The following is a 5,403-nucleotide window of genomic DNA, read 5'->3' on the forward strand; positions in this document are numbered from 1 at the left end:
TTCCTCACAATCAATTAAAATCAAATCTAAATTGACCATTTCAACCATAACCCATCCACTATCAATATGTGATGCCTATTTTGATTGCCACCTTGACTATATCTGGATTTAACTAAAACCCCAAAAATGGCTGTGCACACCTGTAAGAGATTTTTGCTCAATTAAAATTTTTGAAGGGGGAAGATCCATTTCTAATCTGGATCTTTGTGGTCTGAGCAACACCTCCTGGAAGCCTACAGAAAAGATGTGGAACAGGAAGCCTCTCTCTGCCTGCCTGCTCTTGCCCTCACTAGCAAGTCCATTCCTTAGCGGGCATTAAAATCTGCTTTTTCGGGATTCTGGCATGTACTGAAGAGAAACTGAGATATCCAGCCGCATGGGCTTAGCACGGACTAGATTCTTGGACCTTCTGTTACAGGCAGCCCTTGTTGGGGTAGCTGGGCCATCGCCCTAAATGTCAAGTGCCCCTGTGTGTCTTTTTGAGCTACATTGTTTAGTCCCATGGTATGTATCCGCCTGCCAACTCTCAATGTTAATAAATACCCACACAACAAAAGATGGGACAAATACTGTTCAGATAAACTGTCAGTGATTTAAAAAGCTAATGACTGAGTACCAATAGCAGCTAACAGGGTTCATTCTTAAAACATGTGACAAAAGAACCTACATTCTCAATATGAGCAAGTTATCTCAACCCAAAGAGAACTGAAAACACTGGGATATCAGCAATATTTAAAACATCTATGTCTAAATTAGGATTTTTAACACTAGAAAAGAATTGTCATAGTGTAAGACCTGGGGTCTCGCAGCTCAGGAGTTCAAGATCGTGCCCTTCAGTGGACTTGGAAAGGGGCAGGGTGGAGATGAGGGAGGGAGGGTGGGATTGGGAGGGAATGAGGGAGCGGGATACAGCTGGGATACAGAGTTAATAAAATGTAACTGATAAGAAAAAAATAAAATGAAAAAAAAAATAAAAAAATAGAAAAAAAAAAAAAAAGATCGCGCCCTTCTCAGGAACTCCCACAGACCACAACTTGATGCAAAAACAAGGTTTATTTTAACCGTTGTGCAATGGGTCACCCCTGCCAGTCAGCAAAGCGTGGCAACCGGGAGACAAAGGCCTTGGGTTTTTAAAAGATAAAGTGTGGGAAATTTGAAGTTGCAGTTTTGGCAATTTAAGATTGGATGAGGAAGCTATAAAGTAAGATAATTGGTTAGTCTTAGGTGCTTAATCTTGGCCAGTCCTGCCAAGTGTGGATGCGGCTGCCATTAAAAGGTGGGGGTGGTTAGCTCATCCTTGAAGATCAGGGCTGTGGGCTTCTGGCTGGACGTCAGGAACTACTCAGAAGAAGGATTGAGGCCATCTAGGTTGGTGCTAAGAAACATATCTCGAAGACAAGGGTCTGGTTGTTCTTTTTGCTGAGTGAAGGTCATTGCTTGCTCGATTTTTTTAAATCTGTCCTCACAGATGGCCAGGGTCACATTCCTCCATTCTCTGGAAAGGTACTAAGAGGCTTTAGCTTAACCTGGACCTAAAACCCAAAACTATAGGCTTTAGAAGACATATAGGTTACAAAGTTAGTCTGACCCTTTCAATAGGTGTTTTCCTGGTCATCTTTACAGACAGTTTTCCAAGCATAGAAATAGTTCAGTGGAAACAAGATAGATCTGAGTTCAGAAATTGTCCACCAAGACTTTTGCCGCATTGCTGAGATGGGTCTTTTAGAGTAGACAGTCAATTTTGGAAGTCCTCCAAGATAATTTCTGCCTGATTCTATCTATGAGGCACACCCATTAAAAGGTAACAGCAGGACTGGCAAGAAGGCTCTATGAGTAAAGGTCCCTCCCACCAAGACTGATAACCTAAATTTGATCCCCAGGACATAAATACTAGAAGAAAACCAATTCCCACAAGTTGTCCCCTGATCTCCGTACACATGCTATGGGATGCATACACACATTTCAAGATATTTGATCCCACTGTGAACCCCAATTGTGAACTGTAAAAACCTGTTTCTAATTGTGGTGTGGCTCAGTCTTTGATCCTAGAGTTTTCTGTTTACTGTAAGTAAGTATTTGTGGTATGGCTCAGCCCTAACACTAGCTCTTAATCCAAGAGCTTTCTGTAAAGAGGTTTAAATAAAGTTAACCCTACGTCAAGAGGTAGAGCAAACAACCAGACTGACAGGAAGTAAACATGGAGGAAGGGGGGGGGGTGTCCAGAGTATGGATAGAGAGTTGAATAGGAAACAGAAAGGAGGGGCATTTAGTTGAAGGGTTTTTAAGACAGTGTAGAGCAGGAGAAAGGGCTTTTGGTTTTTTCCTTCTGGGATGTGAGCTGAGTAGGAAGGCCTTTTTTTTTCTGGGACATGAGCTGAATAGAAAGAACTTTTTCCTACTGGGAAATCAGCTGTGTAGGAAGGTCAGCTGGGTGCTTTCTCTGCCTCTCTGAGTTAGCAAGTTTTCACCCAAGCATCTGGCTACTGAATCTTCATTGGCAAAATTGAATAATTGTCATTTTCTTTCTTTATAACAACACATGCACACATACACACATGCACACTCACACATGTGCATGCCCATAAATGTAGAAAACATATTTTTTTAATTGCTGGTATTTACAGCTAAGTCATTTTCTCAGCTGACTGCCTGAAGTAAGCAATACAGTGGGAGTCTCTTGGCTTCTTCTCATGTTACGCTGGCTGTTTCTTTCAGTCTAAACTGACAGTGACTCTGAATACAGGTCTCTTAAAACTACTACAAATTATGAATAAAGTGTAAAAAAATATGAAAAAAAATTAAACACCTCATCCTAACAAAAAAAAGAAAAATAATTAGTTTAAATAAAAAGTACTTTTGCACTCAAAAAAAGAGAAATATTAAAAAAAAAAAAACTACAACAAATTGCAGGGAATATAAGGCCATAATGGCCAGTTCATGTCTACATAACATGATGCCAGTATGGCTACCCAGCATGGGCCAAGACGGCTAAGGCTAAACACTGAGGGATCTATGGATATTCACAATATGGCTGACACAGCAGTCTAAGGAACCAAAAGTAAATAGTAATACAATCTGTTATATAACTATTCCTGGCAGACTGCTACTTCCATGTTATTCTGTATAAATTGTGGTCTTGAGGCCAGAAGCCTTCAGCCTTGATGAGCAGCTTTGATCTTGTTTGAGGTGTTGAAAAATCTCAACCCACTGTTACTAGACCAATGGATAACTGTTGGATTCCATATAATCCTGTTACCTTGAGTCAGAATGACTGGAGAAGCACTCCATGGAGTACATATGGAACCAAAGCTATTAAGTTGAAAATGGTGCATCCAGATGGACCTGACTAAAGAACGGGCAGCCATCGAGTCTCTCCACCAGAGATGGAGGCAAAGGAGGCTCATTCCACTCCTAGAGGATCTCAGGGGCCCTTAAAGCTCAAACCTAAATGCCTGCTTCACAGATGGCCATGCTCTCTTCAAACACTCTTTTCATTTCCAATAATATCCATAACTTCATGTTAGCACTTTCCATGGGCCACCTCGCAGGCCATTTGGCTATTATGAACCATTTCTTCATGGATCTCTGACTTGAACCATCCTGTAGCTTTACCCTAAGCCATATGCCTCAGTGACAAATGCTATGCTTGTCTCAAAGTCAGCCACTCTCAGACATTCTGATAATGGATCATCACAAAGGACGACACGTCCAAGTCTGCTTGGCATGCAGAAACCCAAGCAGAGAGGCTGGCTAGGCAGAAAACTTTAAAAGAAGGCCACAAGATTATATACGTATTTATTGACTCTTGGCCTTAGCAAATGGTATTGCAATCTGGTCTAAAAGAATGCAAATAAAGACAAATTTTACAATAAATAGAAAAGACCTTTGGTCTAAAGCTGTCTGGATTTTTATAGCAAAGTCTGATATCAGAATAACTGTGAGGCCTGTAGATGCACACACCAGCAATGATACACAGGAAGTCAGATATAATAATACTGTTGATCAACTATCTAAGAACAATGCAACCAGATATAGGATTAAACAGGAACAAACACCAAGAACTAGATTCAAAAGGGAAAATGATGCATGGAGGCAAATATCACCTGACATTAAGCTAGAAATGTTCATTTATGAGTAGCCATTGCTACTACATCAGAAAATGGGACTGTCGGGAACACGTGGCCTAAAAACATTATTTGGATAAATGCAATATTCAAGCATCCTGTTATTAAGAATGCTATTAAAGGTTCTGAGGAATCCTCAGAAAAGCCAAGTAGATACAGCAATATTGGCAAGGCCACACATTATAAGATAGATACATTTAACCATATTATCCAAATAGACCTTATGGGACCATTGGCTAAATGTAGGACTAAATGCACATGTACAATGGTGGACTGGTAGATGCCCTTTCAGGATTAGGCAGGCAGTGATTAGAAACAAGAAGATGCAGCACCATCTCCCTTCTTTTGAAGATCATCATCATTGTAGTGACCTCCTCCTTGTTGTACCTGTCCTTGGGCATTACTCATTCTGCCACCTGAGCTCCAACAATACCTACATTAATGCCTGAAGACATGAGGTACTGACTAACTTTACTATTTGCCTCACTGACACCTTCATTGGAGAAGTAGTGCTGGTATTATCACCCTCAAATTAATGTTCTACTGTTTTCTTCATTTCATTCCAATTTTTTTCTGTGTGTGTGTTCATATTTTTCTTCAGTGGATTTGTTCATTCCCTCCTTAAAGACTTCTAACATAGTCATAAAGTCTATTTTCTGTGCTTCAGCTGTATTGCATTTCTCAGGGCCTATTATAGTAGGGCTGCTGGGCTCTAGTGGAGACATTGTACTTGCTGTTATTGACTGTGGCTTGTTTATTTTGTTTATTTGTTTGTTTTTAATGCTGGTATCTAAGCATCTGGGTGTGGGGTGATTGTAATTCAAGGTACTGATATCTGTTCTTGTCTTTGTTGGGTGGGTATTTTGTTCCTTAATTCCTGTTGCCCTTTCTGGTTCTCAGGACAATGTGGTGGCTATGGATTGTCTGCTAGAGAATGTTTCTGAGATCCTGAAAGCTGTGGTCCCTTGGGGGTGGGGGCAGGATTTCAATTAGAATGTGTTTTTTAGTACTAGAAAGAGGGCTTACCATGAGAGATAGGGTTGGGGGCAGGAGCAGAGGAGGTCCCCAGGAGAGAGGAAAGCAGTTGTGCCACTAGGATCTGCTAGTCTCCTGGAATTGGGGGTCAAGAGAGAGGAGCATCCACAACTGATAGTCTACAGAACTGTGGATGAGTCTGGAGGATTGGATTTGCAGCAAAGGAGGGAGAGTGAAGATCAGAATATCACATACCTGCTTCCCTGGCCTGTTTGCTTTCCTGGCCTGTGTGGCCCATGGTTTC

The sequence above is a fragment of the Psammomys obesus genome, unplaced genomic scaffold (assembly GCF_907164565.1).
Source record: "Psammomys obesus unplaced genomic scaffold, mPsaObe1.curated_primary_1811, whole genome shotgun sequence".
Lineage (NCBI taxonomy): Eukaryota > Metazoa > Chordata > Mammalia > Rodentia > Muridae > Psammomys > Psammomys obesus.